The sequence below is a fragment of the Mustela nivalis genome (genome assembly GCF_964662115.1).
Source record: "Mustela nivalis genome assembly, chromosome: 6".
Classification (NCBI taxonomy): Eukaryota; Metazoa; Chordata; class Mammalia; order Carnivora; family Mustelidae; genus Mustela; species Mustela nivalis.
This window is the reverse complement of record NC_139025.1, coordinates 4,795,045-4,805,146: the sequence shown is the minus strand read 5'-3', so window position 1 is coordinate 4,805,146 and position 10,102 is coordinate 4,795,045. Positions and strand designations below refer to the sequence as shown.

General features: G+C 53.2%; 1 long non-coding RNA gene across 1 annotated transcript; it reads left to right on the top strand.

Moving 5' to 3' along the window:
• The first annotated feature begins 2,358 nt into the window (after positions 1-2,358).
• Positions 2,359-9,246, top strand: LOC309867407. The gene is made up of 2 exons (XR_014313155.1): positions 2,359-2,545; positions 5,152-9,246. It is a non-coding gene; the product is annotated as an uncharacterized lncRNA (long non-coding RNA).
• Positions 9,247-10,102: the final 856 nt, after the last annotated feature.

The window sequence follows — 10,102 nt, the reverse complement described above, 5'->3', positions numbered from 1 at the left end:
TTCATCTCCAGCAATGCCTTGCCAACCTCCTTGCCTAGAAGCAAGGACCTGGTCCCCTCTCCAGCGGCCCAACACACCAAGGCACTCAACCTAAGATACAACTCCTACACATACAGAACATAGTATGAAGAAAAAAACCAGCCAGCTACCACCTTGCCTACTAGATCTGGTTCAGCATTCAAGGATCACCACGTGCAAACCACACCTAATCCATCCTGGTCCATCTGCTGCCACTTCCCCAGAACACAGCACAGGCCGGTCTTCCTTCCCTGGACACACTGTGCACCTGCACGCCACTACCGTGTTGCTGAGCCCCACCCCCCCCTTAACTTCTCAGCTTTCTAGAGAGCCCGAGAGTTCACTCCATGCCTCTGAGATGGACCACCAGCCGTCAGCACACACCTCCAGCTCAGCCCTCACTGCCCCAACGCACCACCACCAGCTTACCGTCTGCCCCTCCTCGAGCGTGAGAACCAATGTATCAGGAGGGCAGGGGTCAGGTCTTGCCAACGTGTGGAGCCTCCGCCTCCTGGCGGGCATCGAGTCAGTGCTCAGGGAATGTGGGAGGAGAGGGGGAAATCCAATGAACTGAATGTGAGCCCCACCCCACCCCGACCCCTATGTTGAAGCCCTAATCCCCCATGTGATGGTACGTGGAAGGCAGGTCCTTGGCGAGATGATGAGGTTTAGAAGAGGTCATGATGGGGCGGTCCCCATGATGGGATGGGCGTCCTTCCAAAGGAGATGAAAAGATGGGAGCTCTCTCTCTCCATCCTGTGAGAACAGGGCAAGAAGGGAGCCCCCTGCCACGCAGGAGGAAAATTCACCGGACATCAAATCTGCCAGCATCTTGACCTTGGACTTCCTAGCCTCCAGAACTAAATGTGCTTCCCCAGCACCCCCGGCCCCCAAGCCCCAAGGTCTACAGTATTTTGTTATAACAGCCCGAGCTGACTAAGACAGGAAGAAAATGCCATTCGGCAAGTGAGGGGCTGCCGTGAAAACATGCCAGGATCGGGTGGGGGAGGGGCTGTGCAAGCACATCCAAGTGTACCAGCCCAAGATGGAACAACTTCACCCTCCACCAGCCCATCTCTGCGGACGCCCCAGCCCGTCGGGTCACTCGGAGGATTGCATTAGATACCAGACCAGTTTCCCAGAGGCGGTTTGTTTCCAGTCCCTGCTGGTTCCGTGCTCGCTCCCCGCTACCTGTGTCGGAATCCTCTCGCAGCCTCAGAAATTCCTGCTCTGAGCAACTTGAAACGAATCCAGGAGCAGAACAAGCAATCGTTGGCAGCTTCAGAGACCAAGCTCTGAATCGAGACATGGCATTAAATAAGTGTATCCAGAAAAAAAAAATTATATAATACATGGAAATTAGTCCAAGAAGCAGGCTATGGTCTCTGCACTGTGGGAACCTACGCCAGCACGAGCCTGGGGACCAAAAAATCCATCCATGGCAGGCACCGAAATGTCGATAAAAAGTATACCAATATCGTAAGGGACTCCCTCGTCACGTTAAACATGTGGCTCCCAGGAAAAATGATTTTTGTCTCCATTTCACTCCATCTTTCTTGTTCAAGGGTCTGGACTTATCTTTAAATAACAAAAACCTTAAATACTGAAATGATTTAAATGCTGGTGAGATCGGGCTGAAGAGGTCATCGGGCCCTAAGAGAGCCAGAATCCTCTCCAAGGGCCTCTTTGCTGGCAATCAACTCCTGACAAGGCTCGGTACAAGGTTAGAGACCTGGTTTGGTGGGAGGAGATGGGGCGGGTTTTCCCAAAGGCCAAGGACCAGGAAACACAGAGCTCCTGAAGTAGAAGGCAGCCGGGAAAGGAAAGCATCCGACCTCTCGTTTTACAGTCTGCAGAGTCACAGATGGACAGATGCTTCATGAACGGGTGGTGGCCAGGAGGTTTTCCCTGGAGGTCGGTACCAGTGAAAATAGGAAGTGTCCCGGCCCTCTCTGTCCTTGCCCTCGCTGGGACGCTGCTTGGCCGTCCCTATCTTCACAGCTCCTCTTACTCCGAGGGGAGCCCGTAAATCCCACTTGGCCACAGACGCACCCATGGGCTGACGTGCCATCAGCAGCCCCAGACCCAGGACAAAATTTTCTAAAAAGACTCCGCCCAAGAGCTTGGCCCGTGGAGGGCGTGTGATAAATGGAAGGAAGGGCTCCTGCCTGCTTTTCCAGCTCTCATGTGGTTACAGTAGACATTTTGTATTGTTTTAACATGTTTTTTTGAATGTGTGTAAGAGAGAAAACTTACATAACCCTTTGGAACGGTTCCCTGAGGAAAGAAGAAAGTTTAACTGTCAGCCTGTGGTTCACCAGCAGCTCATGCTTCCTCACCAGGCCTGGGGGGGTGGCAGGGCCGAGCAGCAGGCTGGCTACCCACGCGGAGGGCCCCCGCCTCCCCGGGACGACCACGTGGGCGTCGCTGAGAACCAACTTGCAGCCCTTCGGCAGGAGGAGTATCCCTTCCTTACCTGGAACGTCCGTGCCTTAGGTGACCAGACCCGGGTTTCCCAGGAGGGCTGGTAAGTGCTGTTTACTGGGGCCTCAGCCTACACCGGGGTCATTTTTGCAATTTCTTGAGAGTATGAAATTACTTCCACAGGCAAAGCTTGTGTAGAAAAAGATGGGCTATATTATCCAGATCTTTTCAAATACAGACATCAAGTGTGATGGAAAGTCGGGGGCTCGTCCGAGGTCCCCAGACAGCGTGTACTGGCCAGGAGAGGCGTGATCGTGCTGTGCAGAACAATCCCCAGTCTCGGCGACTTACAGGGACACACAATTGCCGGCGGCCTGGGGGCGCGTCTCTGAGCTGACAGTCATCCTTCCTCCAGAGTGTCACAGGGGACCGGGGGGCCATCCAAACCTGGAGCGCAGCAGGTCATCGTGGCAGAGACAGAGCTGGGGTGTCCTGGCCCTTCCTGCTGCCCCCTGGAAGTGACCAGGGCCACCCCCACTCCACTGGGCACAGCCGACGAAGAGCAGGCGGAGAAAGGCCATCCTAGTGTGTGCCCAGAGAGCACGCGCGCACGAGCGCCCGGACACCCTGTCAGGTGACCGGTGGCTCAGAGCCAGGAATGGGACCCGCATCTATCCAAGCTCAGGGCCTGTGTCCTCTCCATTCTGCCACAGAAACTCTGCAGTTGCACTATCGTTTGTAATGTTAGAAGTTTCAATATTGTGTACTTTAGCTTCTCTCTCCCTGTCTCTTTCTCTCTCTCTCTCTCTCTCTTTTGGAAGGACTGTGTCATAAAACCTAAGTATTTAACTCACACCTGGCTCTAAGTCATGTCTCCTGAGCCCCTCGGAGAAGAGGGCCAGATACTCAGTTTCATTAAAATAATGGATAAACAGGGGTGCCTGGGTGGCTCAGTGGGTTAAGCCACTGCCTTCAACTCAGGTCATGATCTCAGAATCCTGGGATCAAGCCCCGCGTCCGGCTCTCTGCTCAGCCAGGAGCCTGCTTCCTCCTCTCTCTCTGCCTGCCTCTCTGCCTACTTGTGACCTCTGTCTGTCAAATAAATAAAAAAAATCTTAATAAATAAATAGTGGATAAACAAAAGCAAATATTTTTAGAATGAGTATGTCCCAAATATTACACAGGGCCTCGTTATACTAAAAGAAAAAAATATTTACGGCTTATCTCACGCTCAAATTTAACCAGGCATCCTTGGGGGGGGGGGTGTTATTATTTTAATTTTGTTTGTTTTCTGCTGAATCTGTCTTCCCCACCTCGAAGGGCGGGCCACCATCCTACCACACAGTACATGAACGGGTGCATATTGAAAAATTAGAGTCATCGGAAGATATGTTTTTTTAAGAAGAGAAAATAGATTTTTTATTATGTTATATTAGTCACCATACAGGAAAAATCATGGAACAGTACATCAAAAACTAATGAAAGATATGTTAAGGCCAAAGGCACGGTCCAGGGGAGCCAGAAAACTCTCCCCAGGCACTCTGCAGACCCAAAGGAAGACAGGTCGGGACAATGTCCGTCTGCCCCCCCAGGTCCTTATTCACCATCAGCTCTCAAAGGACACCGGTTTCTTGGTCTACTGAGCCTCCTGCCAAACACAGCATCTCAATGAGAGCACCCATTCCGCCTCGGCTGGCTTTTCGGAACCCAAAGGGCTGACTCTGTATTTCCCAACAACCAGCATGGGACCGACACAAAGACGACCGCGGTGGATGTCCCTCCAACAGAATGGACTTGCAGGGGAGGGAGGAAGGGAGGGAGGAATGCAGGGGAGGGAGGAGGAGAGGGAGGAGGTGAGGAGGGAGGTGAGAACATGGGATCCCATTTTGACTGAACATCCCTGAAAAGCCCTGCGGGCCCACTGGGCTGCCCAGGAAGGCGCTCAGCAAACGTTCAGTGGATGGAAACATGCCGGTACCCGTGGCCGCCGTTAGCCCTTAGAGCACCTGCAGGGGAACTAGTAAATAGTGTCTTCTCTGGGTGGCCATGGCTCCCAGATACAGGGGTCAATGAGCAGGCAAAGTCCTTGACTTGTGCCACCAAGACCCGAACACTCCTTCCCCTCGGGCAGAAGCAGTGTGAGAGCCCAGAGCCCGTCGAATGGGACAGAGTGGGGAGGTTCGGCCCCCACCGCCTCTCCGTCGGGCACACGTGCACGTGGGGTATCGGTGCACACAAGTTAGAGACCCCTGACGCCCTTCCCAGTCCAGCTCGTGTCTCCACTGGAAAGCAGTGGAGACACCCTCGGAGGTGTCTTTGCAGAAAATCTCTTCTCCTCGTGTTTTCCACACCCACCAAGTCAGACGCAAAACTGAGGGAGAGAGAGCGAACCCGCCAGAAGGGCCGCGGTGCCCGCGTGCTGGAGTTGCTGGGTGTGAACTGTGCGTAAGGTAACAGTCCCGCTTGAGCACTGTCTGAACGGAGTTAATCCAATTAAATATTTTCCAGCTAGAGCTAACGGAGTATACACTGACCTCACTTGTGCTCACTCTCGCGCCGTCTTCTTGGTGTTTTGGGTGCTGCTTAAAAATGATTTAATGAAACAAAAACAAAGACCTTCCAGAGTTGGGTATCATGAAACGCGGAGGCTGACACTTAGTCTTTAGTTCATTCAGTTGTGCCTAATTATCCTGTTGCTCCGCCATCCAGCTTTCTCCCAACCGAGACCGGCTTCGGGAACGCTCCTCCTAATTGCAGAGCAGCGCGAGGCGGTATCTTAAAGATAATGTGAGTAATTCTCAGCACTCTGATTCCTGGGCCATGTCCCTGAATGCCTCCGGCGCATGCAGGAGCCAACTCCAGAATCCGGCCTCCCTGCCCCCTGGGGCTGGTGTGAAGAACCCTGCGGCTGCCTTTCTCAGCCTCGTGCATCACCACAAACAGCCGACGGACACCCTCTGTCCACTTAGCAGATGACGGCCTGTTGCAGAGGGACTGCTCTGATCAGTGGGCAGAGACTCGAACCATCCTGCGGCTGAGCAGCTCTGAAACCGCCACGGAAGAGAAAATGCACGGCCATGCACACCAGCCTCGAGCCACTTCTAGCTTTGGGGGTGCGAGTCAGTAGCCTGATTTCTCGAGATGTCAGTCCAGGTTTCTACAGATTTCCCTCTGCGCCTCTGCTGTTTTGTGTAATTAGAAAAACATTTTTTCCCAAACACTCTAAAACTCCTCTCAACGTCAAAATTATACCCTGAAGAGTGCAATGAAAAGTGGGACTTCTTTGGTTTACCTTCGTTGTAATTTGGTTTGGGGAAATGCGGTTTGCAGCCATTGCAAAGAACACTGTCCTCAGAGCTCAAGCCGTCTTTGGTGAAATGTTGTTTCACCAAACACCAAATATTTGTTTCCATGAAGTGTTTTCTAGCAGCTGGGAGAGTCAGCCAGCTGAGCTCTGCACTTAAACACGCCCAAGCCAAGAGTGAATTCACAGGACCCTCACTTCCAGGTCCTAGGAACTATCTGGTCCTTCAGCGACTTTGGAGACCAGTGGAAACTGCCCAGTAAACAAATAAAGGGAAGCGTGGGGGCTTTTTTTTTTCCCCAAGACACTAGAGTGTGTCTGTGTCTCATTACATAGAGTGACGTAAGACAAGAACGTTCTACCTCTAGGATGGGTGCATGCAGTACTAGGCAAAGAGAAGAGGAGAAAAAGCCGCCTAGCCCCAGAGATTTAAAAGCTGAGCTGGGATATTTGGTTCTAAAATGGACGTGTCCCCCCTCTCTGATGCAACTAGACCCAGACTCTTCTGTCGTTGCATGGAAGAGTGGCTCCAAATAGATAAGAGTTGGGGAAAACTGGAGAAATCAGCATTTTTGCACAGGCTTAATAATGCAAGCCCACTGTGGCTGACACGCTGGGTGGACAGGGAGGCTCCCGCGCCAGATGGCCCACCTCTGGAATCTGCTCTGCCGGCCACCCAGTACTGTGTGACACTGAGCAAACAGCCACCCTCTCTGAGCCGGTCTCCATTTCCCCATCCGTAACATGGAGCCTGTTCTTGGTTGCAAAACAAGACATCCAGGTCAGGTCCTGGGAGCCATGGCTGGTCTGCAGAAAACACTCCTTTATATGCAAGTGCCTGCACGACCTTAGGTGAAGCCCTGCTGTCAATCACTCTTCAGTATGATCTCGGAGCTGTTGTTGACCTTGAATCGGCCAGTAGTAAGACACATGAGACTTGAGTCCCTTCAGTGGGGCTCGAGGTCCCTGGCCCGGGAGTGACCTGCCACAGTAACATGGACAGTGTTTAGGGAGGTCTTTCCTGCCCCCCGACGACCCATGAAATAGGGTGATGATTCCTGTGTCACCATGAAGCCAAAGGAAACACAGGAGTGTGAAGTAGTTTGCCTACAAGACCGGAGTAACAGAGCCAAGACCCAAGGCTCACCTGTCCGGAGCCCACCTGTCCTGACCACGGACTGGACACCCCCGTGCTGAGAGTCCTCCAGAACCCAGTGATTTCGTCACTGCAAGAGAGCCGTCTCAGAGCTCTGGGCATAGCAGACACCCGTGAGGAAGAACAGCAGTTTGCACAAACAATTTAGCCACATGCACTGCCAACGCTCCTCCTGTGACGGCTAATGGGGAAAGTCAAGAGGCAGACCGTGGGAGCGCTGGCTGGAGCGGGAGGGGCCCAGCTCTGGGGCTCACCCTCCAGGCACACGGGACAGTAGCCTCAGCGACAGCAGCTCGGGGCCATCTTCTCCTTCTGGGGGTGACCCATGGAGGCCGGGAGAGAGCAGAGGCTGAGACCTCCAGGAGCGACCCTGCCAGGGATCATGGTGGGGACGGAGACCCAGAGCGGGTGCAGGCCTCTCCAGCCAGGCGCCCGGCTCAGGAGAACCCCCAGGGATGCCCCAAACCAGAAAGCAGGAAGGACAGTGCTCCCTGCTCTGCGCTCTTTCCAACACATTGTATTTCAACCATCCAATGTTTCAGCCAATCTGCAGAAAGTACATTCCTTCCACAGGGGGTGAAAGCTGGCTCCTTTCGTTAGCAGAAGGCCCTTCTCTGCACCTCCCCGCTGGCTCCCACAGCTTCCCTTCCCTTCACCCTATATCTGGGATTTACATAATCACAGGCAAATAAAATGAGAAAAGCACGCTCTTTCAGAACGGCATACTCCTCAGACACATTAGCTGCTGATTATAGAGATTAGTCAAAACCACGATTCTGTTGATGGCGAGGTGGGACCCATTTTTTTCTTTTTCACAAGGAAAAGAGCTGTGGTTTTGATGACAGAGTCACACAGGAATGGCCCTCGGAGGGGGACGGTGTTTCTGAGAGGCCTGTTAACTGTCAGTTTCTCGGCAGTGTTAAGCGTCCCAGCCCTTCAGCTCCTGCCTGTCTGGTCGAACTCTGTACCCTAAAGTTAATGGAATTTTTACTCCAGACCAACCTCTTCCCTGTGAAAGAACTTCCAACCTAAAAGATCCATGATCTGAGGTACGCGCATGTGTGCGCCATGAAGGATACACACCTCTCCGGGAAAAATATTGGAGTGCACTGGTTTTGAACAGAAGAGATGCCCATTCTGTCCCAAGAGTTTTGGAGGGGCCCCCAGCTGGGGAAGGAGCCGGGCTCACCTGCTCAGGGTGGTTATGAGCACGGGGCCAGACCTCAGGGCTCTGAGGCATCAAGTCCAGAGCCATCAGAGCCGAGGGGTCCTGGCTCCTCCCTCAGAGGCACCTGCAAAAGCCTCTCCTCCCTCCCCCTGGAAGCAGCAGCCACCCTCCTCCCTGCGTGAATTCTGTGGTTCCGGACAGGACGGGGAGTGCTGTGGCCACCTCGGGGACGTGTGGCCGTGTCTGGAGACAGTATGGGTTGTCACAACTGGGGCAGGTGGGGAGAGGGTTTGTTGACACCTGGTATCTGACAGGCGAGGCCAGAGACGCTGCTGCCGGGAGTCCTACAGTACACAGGAAAGCCCCTACAACCCAGAATTCTCCCCAGATGTCCACAGTGTGGCAGCTGCAAAAACCTGGTCTAGTGGATCTGAAGTCATGTGAGATTTTTCATACATAATACGGGGAGGGGACAGGCTCTCTTGGAGTCCTCCGCCCTGACCCCAAACGTCCCATAGGAGTTAAGTGCCCATAAGAGTTAAAGAACAAGGCCCAAACTGTACAACTCATTATACCTCTATGTTGGAATTTAGCAAGAATTTCCAAACAAAAAGATCCATCCCTCAAAATGTATGCACACAAACCGTTAGGGCTGCAGATCACATCCCCAAAGGGCTTTTGATGTGATTTCTTCACAGCCTATATCCCCGCTGTTAGGTCGGGAGAAACCTGATGGAGTACTTCCCTGCCTCCTTCTAGGTCCTTCCTTAGGTGTTGTGCAACTACAGCTGGCACTTACTGAAATACCAGTAACTGCTCCAGGAGGCAAGACCCCATGAGGCCGCTTTATGACTGTAACAGCACGTTAGAGCAGATCGGTTTTCTTTCTTCTAACATGTTGTAGTTTAAAACAACAACAACAACAACAACAAAAAACCCCAAAAACTTAATTCTGTGCCCCAATCCTTAAAGAATTAAAAAATTTCATTCGAGCATCTCTTACAACAGGATGTTGGCAAAGTTTTCGGCGAAGGCTCAGATAGTAAATATTTTGGGCCTCGCAGGTCACATGACCCCTGTCGCAACTACTGGGCTCTGTCTTGGAAGCTCGGAGTTGCCAGCGATGCGGCCATGAATGGGCTGGGCTCTGTGCCAATAAAACTTTATTTACAAGAACAGACTGTGGGAGGGACTTGATCCCCGGACCATCATTTGCCGACTCCAGTCTTACGACATAGATTTCCTGAAAATAAGGCATTTAGGCAAAAAGAGTAGGGGAAAGTTCGGGAAAAGCCAGTGCGGGACACCAGCAATCATGCTGATGGTCTTACAAGAGCAGCTGGGTGCAACAGGCTGCCCGTCCAAGGGGCCCAAGCGACCTGGTGGGGACTGAGGGTCACACAGGGATGTGGAGGAAGGGTAGGGGCTGTGACCCGCTGCGGAGCCGTCCAGTGCTGCGGCGCTGTCCGCTGAATGCTCTGTTTAAACTCCGGACCTGCCCTTCCCTCCTCATCAGCAGAGGCGGTCACTGGCCATAGCGGGGCTTGGAGGCCTGGAGGACATTTGGGACATGGCCGTGGGCTGTCACCTGCCCAGCAGGCAGCTCAGGTCGGGAGGTGCAAGCAGGAGCCACTAGCGGAGGGAGGAAGGGAAGCATCAGGAAGACGCAAAGAACAGAAACACTCTGCAATGCTTACCGGTGCCACGCCACACTGGGGGGCAGGCTGACCGCTCCGTCGTCAGGGAGGGGAGAGGTGGAGACCCCGGAGGTCATAAGGGGCTGCGGGCCAGGACCCCTGGGCCCAACATCCTCCAAGGGCTCTTGGCCTTCTCCCTCTCCCTCGGCTCCAGGCTTAGTCATGGTAATATACACAAAACCAATCTTATTGTCGTTACCCATTTTAGGAACTGTCCCAACAACTCCCAGACTTCAATGGTTGAACGTCTTCCCGGGGGTATTAGCTCCCGTGACCAGAGACCATTGTCAGGTAAAAAGAGGGACACAGGTGAGGTGCCAGCAGCATCCATGGTG